Source organism: Ambystoma mexicanum, chromosome 5q (genome assembly GCF_040938575.1).
Source record: "Ambystoma mexicanum isolate Mex_15411 chromosome 5q, UKY_AmexF1_1, whole genome shotgun sequence".
Taxonomy (NCBI): Eukaryota; Metazoa; Chordata; class Amphibia; order Caudata; family Ambystomatidae; genus Ambystoma; species Ambystoma mexicanum.
In genome coordinates, this window is record NC_090933.1 from 807,079,198 (window position 1) to 807,095,755 (window position 16,558).

The window sequence follows — 16,558 nt, forward strand, 5'->3', positions numbered from 1 at the left end:
CAAACAGGTTGACCCCTGCCTCTCCAAAACCATTGACCACATCGAGACTCTCGCTCCAGCCCTGGCTGATCTCTGCAATCTCTCTTTTGCCACTGGAGTTTTCCCAACATTTGTTAAGAAATCCCTTGTGCACCCTCTGCTTAAGAAACCCTCCGCTGACCCCTCCATCCCGACAAACTACTGCCCTATCTCGATCACTCCTTTCCTGGGCAAACTCCTGGAGAAGCTGGCTATCTCTCAGCTCACCCTCCACACTGAATCTGCTGGATGCCTCCACGACAGTCGGTTTGGTTTCAGAGCATCCAGACGCACGGAAACTGCTATTCTGAACACCTGTGAAGACCTGCTCTCAAATCTTGACACTAACGCTCCCTCTATCCTCATTCTTCTTTTCTTCTTAACCTCACCTCTGCCTTCGTCACGCTAAACCGCAACATCCTGATCACACGTCTCCGTGACACCCCGGGAATCACAGGTCAGGCTCTGGCGTGGTTAACCTCCTTCCTTTCCGACCGCCCATCCCAGGTGGAACTTGAGTCCTTTCCCTCTACTAGCACTCTTTCAACCTGCAGCTTTCCCCAGTGTTCTATCCTACCCCCTGGTTCTTCACTGTCTACATGGCTGCCCTGGCACGTGCGATTGCCACTTTCATCTCTAACTATTCATCTGTAACTTCTAGTGTTATGCGGATGACTCTCCTTCAGGCTACCGTCAGCCACCTCCTCTACCTTGCTCATATCGGACTGTCCGCAATTCAGTCATGGTGTGCTGCAAACGACCTCTGCCTCAAAGCCAGTAATATTGAGATTGTTCGCATTGGGACTCCTGCTCCTGTTTTCCCACTCTCGCTCTGGCCAGCCTCCCGTAGCCCTGCGCCCGCACCCATCTGCGAGGCATAAAACCTTGAGGTCATCTTCGACTCCACTCTCTCCTTTTACCACTTACATTTCAGACATTTCCAAAAAAATATAACTCCAAGCTGCAGCTTCTCAGCGGTACGCTTTGTTTTCTCACCTGTCTTAGCCCCTCCCGTCCTCCCCCCCAGCAGCTCACTGTCTCCAGAGCCCTGGTTTTCTCAAGGCTGGATTACTGCAACAGCCTCTTTCTCAACCTCCCTGCCTCTGCTTTACACCCTCTGAAACTCATCCAGAACAGAACCGCGAGACTTGTCCTTGTCCTCAAGCCCAGGGACTGCATCTCTCAGCGCTGTAATCCCTTCACTGGCTCCCTGTTGCTGCAAGGATGAAGTTCAAGACCCTCTGTATTGTCCACAAGGCTTTCTGGGACCTACCGATCTGCAACGTTGCCTACCTAAATACTGTCCCTCCCGAGCCCTCCGCTCATCTACCTCCAACCTTATGCGAGTGAGCCGGTTCACCAGGCAGAGATTTGGAGAGAGATCTTTATCCTTAGCAGGGGCCTCTCGCCTTCCTTCTCGCTCTCTCTACCCTGCTAACCTCTCTCTGCTCTATCACTCTTCCCTCCTTTTCCACACAGCTTGCTGACTGGCCGCCGGGTGTGCCTCAGATTTCTCACAGGTCCCTGGCACCCTTGCAAGTCCTCTCGCACTTGCCTACGGGCCTGCACTTGCCTCATCCTTACTGCACTTGTTGAATGACCCATGAGAGTGGCATCTCTCAGCACTTTCCCCAGCTTTTCTGACTGACTAGTCGCACTTGGACCCCCCCCCCCGCTCTTGGTATTTGGTATTTATTTGTATTTATTGTGTTTATATAGCGCTTTAATCTATTGCATGTTCTGATTGAACCATGCTTTGAGGACTGTCCATCTTCCCCGCCTCCCCTCCTTGCATGGTGGCCCCTCAATGCACTTGGAAAAACTGCAGAATCGTCGTCAGACCCATTTGCTGTTATCTACACTGTTAATTTTATTATATGCAATTACTCTGCCTGTGCAGGCTTGTATCGTTCAAAAATGCAAGGGCTCTGAATGACTGTTGTCTTTTCCCCTTGTTCCCTCCCTCCTTGAGCGCTTTGAAACACTTGCCTTGTGTATAGGCGCTTTACAAATAAATATTACCATACCATTTCCTCAGCCTATGCCTTATAACTTAAGAAGCAAAATGTCTAGTGAGAAACACGATCAAGAAGGTTTCTCTAGTGATTCAGTAAATCGCGGTGGAAGCTTAGAGCTTTTACTCTTCCCTTTACAATGACACTGTAAAATCCCCAGGAACAAATACAACTGTTTCCACACTTGCTTTGAGTCTGGTGTCATCTGCCATTGATGAGAACTCGCTGCTCAGCCTTTGTAATAGCCTGCAAAAGGAGATCCAAGACGATATTGTGAGTTTTGTTGCCTACCAACCACATTGATGTTGCAAAAGATTGATCTGTCGTGTACTCTCCAGGATAATGCAATATCATTGGCAGAAAGTACAGTAATTGAAATCTGCGCATCAATTCAAGATCTGCGGCAAGCTCAGTGTAAGCTTTTAGCTAGCATTGCAGATAATGCGTCCATTAATAACATTAGGGGCATTGGAAATAAATAAATATTGAAATGACTTCTCTTCTCAGATGGACAGGAGCATCTTATTGGATAGTGTACAGACTTTGGTAGCTGAGTCCCTGACCCTTTTACTGCAGAACAGTGGGTAAATTCCTTCTTTGGAAGTCTTTATGATGGAGCTAGAAAACCGTGCTCGCTAACCTAAGCAAATGTCCGACAACGTATTACAACTACAAATGATTGAAGTTGTAGTGAAGAACAAGCAAACCAATCCGTCTAAAAAAATGTGCTAAAGCTAAAAAGGTTAAGTTGGTTAACTTTCTTAAAAAGTGAAATGCATTTTTTCAAAGAAACTTAATTGCTATGGTCAGAACTGTACAGTCATTGAATCGGACTTGGAGACATCTGTGCCCAAGGTCAATAAAAGTAAAAGGAGAAAGACCAGGCATGGCAAACTTTGAGGACTGGATCATTAAAAGTCAAGCGAAACAGGCTTTGAAATATTGATAAGCACAAGGGAAGCTGTCCCATCAATTCTTAAAATGACTAACAGCGAAGCAATGAAAACGATTTAACATAACACTTTTGTCCATGCATCTGATCAAAAACCGAATACTGAGATCAATATATCAATCCACCGATAAGGCGTTCTTGTGCCGCAAACATAATTGTTTCTCTCATCTAAAATCTGTGGAGGCAAAAATAGCAGTGACTTAAAATTTAGATACAATGTGTCTACAGTTATTATTAAACGCCTCAATCACTCCCATATGTAGGCATTCTTGAGAGAATTTTTTTCAATGTGGTCCTTATCAATGAAAGACATTAACTAGGTGGCACTGGTTGAAGCTTGCGATAAAAAAACATAGATTATGTTCTCACTTTTGCCCCTTTTTATTAGGTTATGGGTTGTTACCCCACTGTGCAAATGTAACTAGAAATTCTGCTGCTGGAACTGTGCTTCGTAAACAAACTGGCTTGTTAAAAGATTTAAAAACGCAGATCTCTTGCACTACTAAGAGCAGAAAGGTACAAACCCAAATAACATTAATGACATTATCAATATTAGATGATCTTCAAGAGTTGCAGTCACTTTCTTGACAAAGATGGGGATGCGATTATCAGACACTTAGACTTGGATTCTGAATGAAATGGTTTTAGGTTGTTTTTTAAATTGCCCACAAAAGGTCTTCCAGGTAGAGACTCGGGCGGCCTGATCATTGACTTGTGCAACAGTAATTCCTACAGAAGGATGTAATCGTATCTTGGCGTTTGTTATTAACTTGAATTTTGCTGGCGCTTCTTTTGATCAATGTATAATCCCCTCCTTTTAGGTATTCACACCTTCAGCATAATGAAAGCTATTGAAATAACTATACAACAGGCTAGGAGTAAGTGAGAAGACCTTGTCATATTAATACACTGTGATTTGAATGCCTGTCGTGCTAGACTGGAGGGCGATAATCTAAACTACCTACTCTGGGATGGCAGTCTCTTCCAGCAGTAAACTTACTTAAACCAATGGCTAACGAGGGGGGCTGTATGTGGCTTCACTTCTTGGCCTCAAATGATTTAAAAATGTTTAATGGTAACCAAGGGGGATTTCTCGGTTTACCCACTTGACAATCGGGTATTCAAGAATCGTGACTTGATTACTTCATTTCAAAATACTATTATTTCAGTGTTAAAAACTGGACCATAAGTAGTACTCCCTTAAATCATCCATTCTATCCTAAAGCTATGCTTTACAATAAAGCACTTGGGATCAATAGGTGCAACTACAATTAATAACCGCGGTTCAGATATTCGCTGGACACATAAAAGTGTTTTAAATAAACATATCAGCATAGCTCAAGCCTATGAAATGAGAGTAATCTGGAATGAATATATAATTGGATTTATACATTTGCTTGCCAATTTAGTCCCATCGGTTCGATTTAAAATGAGTAAATTGTCATATAAGCGTCATGCTTACAGCTACGACTCCGCAATTGCGCTTAAGCAGCTAATGCGCAGGGTAAACGTAGCAAATGTGGTCATAAAGCATTCTAAGAGTTAGGCTGAGGCAAGGAATCTCATCAAAAGCTGTAAATTATCATACCACTCATGGTTGATCAGACATAGTCCATCAAGTAGGACGGCTGATTGACGAGGACTATTGTGTGTTCTAGCAGCCAATGATAAAAAGATGTTTTGGAATATTTATGGCCAGCCTCAGGGCACTATCGAGGCTGCCCAAATTAATTTGGTTAACTGAACCGGGTCTCTAAATTAATCGATGTACACCATAGGTACCTACAAACTGTTTCCACTAAGCAGGCCTAGAGAGCATCTGTGCATCCTATGGTGCCAGAATACCGAATTATTAGGATAAGACTCAAAGTTCAATTTTGAGATGCCATTGAGCATGTTTCGGGTGTGTGGGCTGTGCTTCCTGGACTGCCAAGTAAAGGGCTTCATTGAAAATGCCTCCTACAGACACACATCAATGGAAGGGTGTAGGAGAGGCGAGCAGACCCGGAAGACTGGAGAGGAGGGCACGGGGGAATGAGCAGGGACGTGGGTTGGTGGGAGGGGTAAATGATGTGGTAGTTACGGGAAGCGGGTAAATGTTATCTGGAGAGTTCGGATGGGGGACTAAGAAGGCGAGACAGGGCATGGTGGGTGCCTCAGATGGGCAGCTCAGGGGTGTGAAACCCCTTCCCCCAACCCCCACTGAAGGGGGGGGATAAGCCTGTTTGGACCTGTTCGCTGCTCCGAACCAGCCCAAAAAAAGACATAGAACTCTTTGAGCTTGACTCCTGGTGAAGTAACCTCACCACAGTTTAGCACTATAGACTGTCATAATAATCTTGCAGATCCAAATGAGGAATCAGGCGATTGGAAAGTTAGTGGTGGCTTATGCCATTATTGAAACACGTTGGTTTCCTTCCAAGATCATCAGGCTGGCAGGACAATGTAAAGGCAGTCTGTTGTCCCCAGAAAGTGAAGGGAGAGCCATTAAACGTCATTCGACAACTAGCAGTTGGGTAACAGATCAATTAAAGAAAACTCCTATGTTGGCTATGAGTGAAAAAAAGAGGACCCACTTAGACACAAATCATATTCCGGCGTAGCAACAACTTCATTTACTTTAATATCTTATTGGCTGATTTCGCCTGCTGAGATGTTTTGAGGGTAGATCATTTAGTCCATGTTCAAGTTATACTGCTGTCTATCGGACACCTGTACTTTAGAAAAATACTGGCAAATCTGTTTTGATTATCTAAAGTCTGAGTACATTGTCATCCCTGGTACTCAGTATGAACTTGTGCAAGCAAATGTACTCCCAGCAACTTGTAATTTATGTCGCTGTACTTCTGCTTTTAGTTCCTAATAATAAATATGGTTATGTCAGAGGTAGGTTAACTGCTCATCCCGCACAAAGGGTCTAAACAGGTGTCTGGCAGTTTTATTCTAAGCTTCTAGGTGACCTAAAGAAAACAGTTGGATTGCAGGTATTTTCTGTGCAAAAGAAAAAGCCGCTCGGCAAAAAGAGTGATCATGAGACAATGCTGTGCCAAGAATTCATGAGCAAAAGGGATCCAAGATATCCCTGCATACACAATACTTAATTGATAAATTAATCTATTGAAGTCTTACCATGTTACATAATATTTTCATAAAAGATTTGGAAGAAGGTAGCATGTGGTTGTGAATCGCTAGAATCTTTTTGCAAACTGATGTGCCCAGGAATGTTCTAAGAGGAAGATCTCTGCAATATACAGAGTTCATAAGATTAGACTCCGAGAACTACAAGAGTCTTAATCCTAATGCATCCTAAAAAGCAAGCAAATGAAACACCCTTACATCCCAAGACATCCCTGCTGGATGTTCTTGTGTTTAGTTAAAAAAAAAAAAATCTATTTATTGCAGTTTGTCTGCAAATACAATGCATCCAAATAGTAGCCAAAAATGTCCTGTTTTCATGTCCGTTTTATAACTAAGAAAACCCAACATGCGATAACGCGTGCTTGTGCCTACCTATCTGGGTACTCTTATTGCTCGACCTCACGGGAGGCCACCTTGTGTGTAGCCCGAAGTTCACCTCAGCCTACTACCCATCAACCTGTCCCCCAACCTACCCATTGCCATGTTCCCCAACCAACTTCTGACACTGGGATAATTGTCTCCTTTTCTTGTGTGCCATATTCCTCTATACATCATCTCCTTATGAGGCAGATCGTCTGAAGAGGCGAACATTGATTGTGTCAATGCATTCCAGGCCATAAAGTTGTCACCTCTCTCTCTAAGCGCTGACGCATACCAAACCGATGTTTCAGCAAGGGACCATCTTTTTAGGTCGCTCCACCAAGCTTCCAACTGTGGGCATGACCTACTTCCACGTCATTGCAATCCTGCGCTTTGCTAGTATGCAGGCCAGGTCTACCATCTTAGTGACATGTGGCGCAGTAAATTAGCAGGGAAACATTCTGAGTAGGCAAGCCTCTGGGGTCCATACAGGTTTGACCATCCCCTCCTTTTCGATCTTGTCTGCCATCCATGACCAAAAGCATATCACTGGACACCTCCAAAACATATTTATCATGTCTGCTTTGTTGTCTGCGTATCTAGGGTAACTCTGGGGAGTTGCTCCGGGGAACCTTGTTCTCCCATCTGGTGTCATGTATGCTCTGTGTAGCACATACAATTGTATTAGTTTAAACCTGGTCTTCCTGGACACTCCTGGTATAAAACATCACTTTGGCCCACTCCACCTCTGTAAATACTATCCTGCAGTCCGCTTCCCATTTCGATTTCACTTGAGTTCTTTTTTGTTTAATGTAATGTGATTGTTAGGCGATCCTCGGCACATCAGGCCTCCCCACATCAGAACACTGCTCACATTCCCCCAACTTCTCCACCCCAGCTTCGAGGCTCAAGGGATTCGGTGAACCCACAGAACCGAAAACACCGTACCTCCTTTGGTGTACGGGCTCGATTACAACCTTTCCTGCATTGGCAACTGCCTTGGAGATTACATCACAGAAGGGGCGGCGTTACGTCATCACGTCGATCATGTGATACGGTGTGGCGTTCCTCACGTGATCTTGGTGGACGTCACATGACCCAGAGACGTCACATGACCCAGGGACACACAGTATAAAGAACTGAGAGGCAGAACGATCATTGCTTCTCAGCTGGCTTCGGACCCTGTTTGGCGTTACTACTTGCTCCTTGCTACCTCGACCACGGAACTCTATCTTGGACTCTCTTGGACACCCCTTTGTACCTTTACTTGGAACTGTTTACCTGTTGCCGGATTTTTTGGACTGCACATCGACTTGTCTTTGGATCATCCCTGAGTATCTTGCTGTACTCCTACGCCCAAGTCAAGCCCTATCTTACAGGTGGCCTACCCGTATCCACGGTTACCTGCGGTTCTACCACTCCAGGGACCGCTGTATCTTGTTGAGCCTCGAACCTCCCTACTAGGTTACCTGGGTCTCCCTTACACCAGATAGGTAAGACACTTTAGATTCTTTTGTTTACCTGCTGTATTGTGATTGCCTAGTGCTTAACCTCCTTCCTTCTTGACAGCAGCATCGGTGTTCCAGAGGCTCCGTGGATCTGGGAAGACATCTCTCACCTGTGGCCTCAAGGGTCGCACAGCGGGTTTCTATTTGTTACCCTGTGCGTCACTTGGGGACGGAGGTCTCATCGGTCTACACGACACTCAAGTCAGAACAGACTGAGAAGCCGTATAGTCGTGTTAGACGATGCAGGGATCCACGGACGAACCCATAACTGCTTTAGTTCAGGCAATTACAATATTAAGGGCAGATATGGCCGCTGCGAACACGGTGATCCATCAAAGGTTGGACACCATACAGAGCGTTCAACACTCCCTTCCTGCAGACCCTGAGTTTGGAGATGGCAGCTCCTCCACTACACCCCCTCCCTTGGCTGCTTCTACAGTCCCGACTCCAATAATCCTCCCAACTCCTTCCCCCCTGGCTGCTCCTGAACGCTACCAGGGCGATCCCAAGAGATTCAGAACCTTTGTTAACCAGTGCAAGTTACATTTCTTATGCAGGCCTTTGGCTTTTCCCACGTCCACTGCTAAGGCCGCCTTCGCCCTTTCCCATTTAGCTGGAACAGCTGCCGCTTGGGCTAATCCCCTGTTAGAGAACAATAGTCCAGTTCTTTATGACTTTGATTTGTTGATCCTAGAAATTCCCGAGTATTCGATACCCGACACAAGGCACAGTCTAGGGATTTGGAGTTGTTGGAATTGACTCAGGGCAAAAGGACTCTGATAGATTACATCACCCGGTTCAATCAGCTAGTTGCGGAAACGTCATGGCCAGAAAACAAGCGGGCGGTGGTCTTTTATAGGGGGTTAAGTAACACCATGAAAGACGCTCTAGCAGTGATCCCTTCTATGCCTACTCAGTATCATGAATTGGTTGATCTCGTCCTGCAGGTAGATGCACGACGATCGGAGCGTAGAGCTGAATTGGGGGCCTCTTCCTCTCCTACTCTTGTTAGTACTCCCGCTTCCAGTACTGAAGAACCTATGCAAGTGGGAGGATTACGCAGTCCTATTACAACATCTGAGAGGGAACGTAGAAGGGTAGATAATGCATGCTTTTATTGTGGCACCATTGGACATTTCGTGAAAGAGTGTCCTCGACGTCCCAAGAAGAGTCAGGTTTTTCGGGTGGCTCGACCTTAGAACCGGAGAACAGGTCGAGTGTCCCTTCATCTTCTCCGGTTATCCCTCTTGCCTTTGCTCGTGTTCAACCCATCTCCGTAAAGGCTACTCTATGTCCCTCTACTGGCCTTCTTCATGCAGTCGATATCATTATCGATTCCGGTGCCACTGGTAATTACATAGATATTGATTTGGCCCATACCCTCAATCTACCCTTAGTGGTAAAATCATGACCGGAACATGTCCAAGCCGTAGACGGCTCCGCATTGGTTTCTGGTCCTGTTAGACAACAAACTGCACCCCTCTTGTTGAACATCCAAGACATACACACACAAACCTTAAGTTTTGATCTGATCACCGCACCTCAATTCGGTATCATACTAGGAATTCCCTGGTTACGTGAACATAATCCCCTGATCAATTGGCAAGCAGGCACTGTACTCTTTGAGTCCGAGATTTATCAGAATTATTGTCTCCCGGTCCATCAAGTCCCTGACACGCCCTCTCGGTTCTTGGGAGCCTTAGCACAACTCACACTGACTGCTGACGATTCAGAAGTCATACAGTCCCATACTGTTGGGGGGTTGATGTCTGGGATTCCGCCAGAATATCGGGCTTTCGAATCAGTTTTCGATCGAGGCTCGTCTGAGGTACTTCCTCCACATAGAACATATGACTGCCCAATCGAATTACTTCCCGATTCCACAGTTCCTTCGGGCAGGATCTACTCTTTGTCTCCTTCGGAGGAACTGGTGTTAAAAGAATATGTACAGAACGCCCTGCGTTTAGGACACATCCGCCCCTCCACTTCACCAGCGGCCAGTCCTATCTTCTTTGTACCCAAGAAGGAGGGGGATCTCCGTCCTTGTGTGGATTATCGGCGTCTTAACGCTATCACCAAGAAGGATAGATATCCCACCCCGTTAATTACTCCACTCTTAGATCATTTAACACATGCTTCCATTTTTACCAAACTCGATCTACGCGGCGCATACAATTTAGTACGCGTTCGCGAGGGAGACGAGTGGAAAACTGCTTTCTGTACTCGTTACGGCTTGTACGAATATCTTGTCATGCCCTTTGGCTTATGTAACGCTCCGGCCACGTTCCAACGATTCATGAATGACATATTCAGGGATATTCTGGATGTGTACATGGTTGTGTATTTGGACGACATCCTGATCTTCTCTCGTGATCTTGATGATCATGTAAAACACGCCCGAGAAGTATTAACCTGTTTAAGAACACATTCCTTATTTGCCAAACCTGAGAAATGTCAGTTCCATAAGACCTCTGTTGAGTTTTTGGGTTTCCACATCACCCCTGGGGCGTTATCCATGAACGAGTCTAAGGTCAAAGCAGTCTTAGATTGGCCAGTACCTCAAACACTCAAGTCCTTGCAGGCCTTTTTAGGATTCGCCAACTTTTATAGGCGTTTCATTTCTTCCTTTTCTACGATTGTAGCCCCACTCACGGCCCTGACTAGTCCTCGGGTACCATATCAGTGGCAGAGAGAACAGCAGGAGGCTTTTGATACTTTGAAAACCGCCTTTACAACCGCACCGGTACTCCAACATCCCAATCCTGATCTTCCGTTCATAGTCGAGGCAGATGCCTCTTCCTTTGCCCTCGGGGCGGTACTGTCACAATCCTGTCCTAATACAGGCAAATTACATCCAGTGGCATACCACTCCCGTAAGTTTTCCAGTAATGAGTCTCATTATACCGTTACGGAGAAAGAACTCTTGGCTGTCATGGACGCGTTCCGTGTTTGGCGTCATCATCTTCTGGGGGCTAAACATCCCATCACAGTATACTCCGATCATCGGAATCTACAGGATTTGGCCTCTTTGAAATGCATAAATAGCAGACAGGTCCGATGGCATCTTTTCTTTTCCTCTTTTGACTTCCGTATTATGCACCGTCCTGGAACGGCACATGGGAAGGCGGATGCCTTGTCACGTTCCCCGGGGGGGGTCCAATTGCCTACATTCCCTGACACTGTTCTCGGAAAGAGTCATGTGATTTGTCTATGTACTCCCTCATTGTCACTGATAGACTCGGTTCGATCCTGGACTAGTAATCATTCTGATCAGTTGCGAGAATGGGACCCAGTGTATTCTGATGGACTGCCGTTCGTACATGAACGCCTGTTCCTTCCCACACCTGACACACGTAATCTGGCCCTTGAGTGGTCTCATGACGCTCCCTTTAACGCTCACCCCGGACAAGAGCGCACTCTAGATCTTCTCAAGCGCTGGTGTTGGTGGCCTTCTATGAGGCGCGATGTAGAATGTTATGTTAGATCATGCGCAGTATGTGCTCAGGCTAAACATCAAAGGGGTCGACCGATTGGGTTGTTGCTTCCGCTTCCGGTACCTCCCAGGCCCTGGCATACGTTGACGATGGATTTCGTTACTGATCTCCCCAAGTCGAAGGGCTTTGACTCCATCTGGGTGGTGGTGGACACGTTCACTAAAATGGCCCGTTTTGTTCCTTGCAAAGGTATCCCTTCGGCTCCTGTATTAGCGGAGTTGTTTTTTGAACATGTGTTTACGCTATTCGGCCTTCCTTCGGTCATTATATCTGATCGAGGGTCACAGTTCACCTCTCGGTTTTGGAGATCCCTGACGAAGCTATTGGGCATTGATACCAGGTATTCTTCGGCCTATCATCCTGAGACCGATGGACAGACCGAAAGGACGAATCAATCTATGGAACAATACCTTCGTTGCCTTATATTGCAACATCAGACCTCTTGGTTGGCCGCTTTACGGCTTGCAGAGTTCGCATATAATAATGCGGCTCATTCAGCCACTGGTTATTCTCCTTTTTACGCCCTCTATGGCCAGCATCCCAAGGTCTTGCCGGTCCCTGATGCTTCTGGTTCTGCGAACCCTGCGGCCACGACATGTCTTAGGGATCTTTCTGCCTTACACGCTAGTACAGTGGTTCATCTCACTGAAGCTAAGGCTGCTATGAAGGCCCGTGTGGATGGCAAACGTCGGGCTGCTCCCCCTCTGGTGGTGGGTTCCAGGGTCTGGTTGTCTTCACGTCATCTTCGCCTAGTGGGTTGTCGGAAGTTGCTACCTCGCTTTGTCGGTCCTTATGTGATATCCAAGGTTGTGAATCCGGTGGCTTTCCGTCTAGTGCTTCCCAGCTCTTGGCGCATCCATCCTGTGTTTCATGTCTCCCTCCTCAAACCTTGTCCCGACTCTGTCCGTCTTCGTACCCCTGTTGCGCCGGTGTCCTTGACCTCTCCTGATGTTTTCGAGGTGTCGGCCATTTTGGGCTCCAGATGGTTTAGGGGTGGGATCCAGTATCTGGTGGATTGGAAGGGTTACGGCCCGGAGGAACGTTCGTGGGTTTCCGCCTCTGACCTGAACGCCCCTCGCTTGGTAGCCCGTTTTCATTTAGACCATCCATCTTGCCCACGGGGTCGTGGGCTGTTGGGGAGGGGCTATGTTAGGCGATCCTCGGCACATCAGGCCTCCCCACATCAGAACACTGCTCACATTCCCCCAACTTCTCCACCCCAGCTTCGAGGCTCAAGGGATTCGGTGAACCCACAGAACCGAAAACACCGTACCTCCTTTGGTGTACGGGCTCGATTACAACCTTTCCTGCATTGGCAACTGCCTTGGAGATTACATCACAGAAGGGGCGGCGTTACGTCATCACGTCGATCATGTGATACGGTGTGGCGTTCCTCACGTGATCTTGGTGGACGTCACATGACCCAGAGACGTCACATGACCCAGGGACACACAGTATAAAGAACTGAGAGGCAGGACGATCATTGCTTCTCAGCTGGCTTCGGACCCTGTTTGGCGTTACTACTTGCTCCTTGCTACCTCGACCACGGAACTCTATCTTGGACTCTCTTGGACACCCCTTTGTACCTTTACTTGGAACTGTTTACCTGTTGCCGGATTTTTTGGACTGCACATCGACTTGTCTTTGGATCATCCCTGAGTATCTTGCTGTACTCCTACGCCCAAGTCAAGCCCTATCTTACAGGTGGCCTACCCGTATCCACGGTTACCTGCGGTTCTACCACTCCAGGGACCGCTGTATCTTGTTGAGCCTCGAACCTCCCTACTAGGTTACCTGGGTCTCCCTTACACCAGATAGGTAAGACACTTTAGATTCTTTTGTTTACCTGCTGTATTGTGATTGCCTGGTGCTTAACCTCCTTCCTTCTTGACAGCAGCATCGGTGTTCCAGAGGCTCCGTGGATCTGGGAAGACATCTCTCACCTGTGGCCTCAAGGGTCGCACAGCGGGTTTCTATTTGTTACCCTGTGCGTCACTTGGGGACGGAGGTCTCATCGGTCTACACGACACTCAAGTCAGAACAGTGATAAATCGTGGGATTTAGGCACTCCTCCCCAGGGAAGCCTTTCCTTGTGAGGCTGGGGAGGTGAGCCCCCTACCCAATATTCCCTTTAGGGGTGGCGGTAACAGGGACCCAGAGGGAGAGACTCACCTCCTGGGGATAAGGACTCCAGTTCCGGTGAGGAACTAACTCCCTTTCCATCTAACTGGGAGATATATTCAGAACCCACTTGTTGACCAACCTTGGAGCAACCTTGGAGAAACCTCTTTGCTGTTGTGATGTGTCAACAGAAGACAAATATCTCTCCAATACTGAGACGAGTAAAACGTATGGGGTAGTGCACAATAAGTACTTACCCGGTACTGGGAGTAAGAAAGCCAACTGAGTCATAACAAATATGGCTTCAACCCAGAAAAAGGACTATCAGCAGTAGCTAGGGAAGCCCCAGAACTGCGTCATAGGTGTATGCGGTGCAAGAGACTGTCGGAGAGACCCAGGAGTTTCAAAGCAGCAGCGTCAGGGACACTGAAAGCCTGTGGAGAACGCAGCTTAACTCACAAGTGAACAGTAATGAAGAAAAGCTGTCTTGAGTCGGACTGCAGAAGGAGCAGACTAGCGAGAGTCTGGCTCAAAGAAGAGGGTGCCAGGAGGGACGTTCGAGAAAGACTGGCCAAAGGAAGCCAGAAGTGCCCGAGCTGCAGGACACCAGCACTAGACCCGTGGGGGGGGGGGGGTTTGTTCCGCCATCATTGTCTGTTTGCTTTCTGCAAGTTCATAGCTTTTGCTACCTAGTTATTACTTCATAATGATATTAATAGTTTATTTGTGTCTTCGATGCAGTCCTCTCAATGCATGTTTCGATGACTGCTACTGGCATCCATATACTGCAGATTTCAACGACCTCTTCAGCAGCTCGACAGCAAGATCCGGCTTAAAACCGGCTTCAGCCTTGTAGTAGGACCAGTGGAGGGGACTGATTTATCTTGCATACATTTTAGAGAATGCATCCTATTGCTTTCCTTTTACACTGCACCTGTCTTGCTGCATTTACATTTATATTCCAAAATGGAAAGAACTCCATTTAAATTCTGTCCATCCGGTGACAGAAAATTCCCTTGGAAAGATACCCGTGTGTGTAATTGCTGCCTTCCTCATGACCATTTGGGGAAGGCGTTGTGCAAACTCTTTAAGCCTCATACGTTAAAAAATAAGACTCCCCAAACGATTGGCGGCCTACGCCATGATGGCAGAGTCTGAGACTCCCACTGGCACCTTCAAATCTGATGCGGAAGGCCTAGGCACAAAGGACTCTGGTTCGGATAATGAAGACGACATACACAAGTCTACTGACTCTGCTTATAGTGTGCAGCTATGGGGGGAAAACATGGCGACAATGGCAAATTATTCCACAAACACAATAAACATGCAACCCACAGCTGTTCTTTGATGAATGCATCGAAGCAAGTCCACACGACAGCAGAAGGTGCCTCGAGGCCTACTGACCCTAAACGCCATAAGCCTGCAGCGCTCTCGGAATCGCGCATTTAGCCATGGCGGAAAACAAAAACGGGTGCAAGTTATCGTGCATCATAAATCTTCCACAGATGTTGCGCATATGCCAAAACAACCACTGAAAATACAAACAGTTGCGGGGGACAAAGATGCACACAGGGGTCCATCACAGCCCCATTCTAAGAGAATGAAGGTGACGAACGGGTGAGCGAAGAGAATGGAGGAGGCACCCCGATAACCGGGGCAGGGGACTTCCTCCTTCCGCTCTCTCGTCCCTCCCCCCACAGAAAAAGCCCGCGAAGGGTAACAAAGGAAGAAGGAGGAGCTTGGGCTACATAAGCGGCGGGCACCCGGCACAGGAGCACTTGCAGCTCTTCCAGCAGCCGGGCGCCCGCCAAAATCGGAGGATTTCGTTTTCGTTCGTACACGCCATGGAAGGAGGATTTCGTTTCGGAGTGCAAGTGCCGTTAGTTTTCCTGTTCCTTGTTCGGGGGTTATGGAGAGAGAAGCGGTCCGGTTGGAGTGGCGGCAGAAATTCCAGCACAGGAAGGAATCCAGTTGCTCACGAGGCGGAAAGAGCAGGGCGTCTATTCGGGAGTTCGTCAGCTTTACCTAAGGTAGGGTGTGGAGTTGATGGGTGGCGCTAGGCGCCACCCTTGCCGCGAGGCCAGGGGTCTGCAGGCATTTCCTCCGCTGGACTTGAGTTGGGGGAGTTTATGGCACGTGCGGGGCAGGCAAGAGATAACGCGAGCGGGGGCTGGTTTTTTCAGGATGTTGGCAGGGCTTATCTGAAACGGCTCACCCGGTTTTTTAAATGGGCTGGGAAATAAATAGTCCCCGAGCCTGGGCTTCATCGCCTCATATTTACAGACTTTTGTACTGGGGTTCTGCAAAATGTCCGAGGCCTCCGTCCAGCCAGTCAGGTGGCACAGCGAGCAGAGCGCTCGCTTTGGACATCTGTGCAGAACATGCTGATGCAGGTTCGAAACCCGGCGGGTCCGAACTCTTTCTTTCATCCGTCCGAGGTCGATAAATGAGCACCGCACACGTAGGTAAAAATTCGTAGCGCTATAAAAATGCACACTGTGCTAAGCCTGTTAGGAGGCTCTGTTGCGCAATGGATAGCGCGTTGGACTTCTAAGGATGCTGTGAAGCAATTCAAAGGTTGTGGGTTCGAGTCCCACCAGAGTCAATGTATTTTGGAAATGCACGCGTTTGAAACTGCTGTGTATATTTCGTATCGATGTTTGTGCAAATTGTATCAACAGACTGTTAGTTCATCCGAGTGTTATTTTGATTTGAACTTAATGCTTTACTGGAATGAACATAATGAGTGGCACTTAATTGCGTAGATGCATAACTGTTGTATGGTACAGGGGTACGAAACGGCTGTAGCAAGCCCCCCTTTTGATAAAACGAAGGTTGTACTGTCAGGGGGGTGAAACCTTGTGCTGTGGCACCAGCGACTTTCAGGGGGGTGAAACCTTATGCTGTGGCACCAGCGACTTTCAGGGGGGTGAAACCTTATGCTGTGGCACC

General features: G+C 47.4%; 1 protein-coding gene and 1 non-coding gene across 2 annotated transcripts in view; both read left to right on the forward strand.

Annotated features, from left to right (window-relative positions):
* E2F5 (E2F transcription factor 5) overlaps positions 1–16,558 on the forward strand; it is a 1,167,696-nt gene that overhangs the window by 100,767 nt on the left and 1,050,371 nt on the right. The gene's annotated exons all lie outside the window — the stretch shown is intronic.
* Positions 16,123–16,211, forward strand: TRNAR-UCU (transfer RNA arginine (anticodon UCU)). The gene is given in 2 exon segments: positions 16,123–16,159; positions 16,176–16,211. It is a non-coding gene; the product is annotated as a tRNA-Arg (tRNA).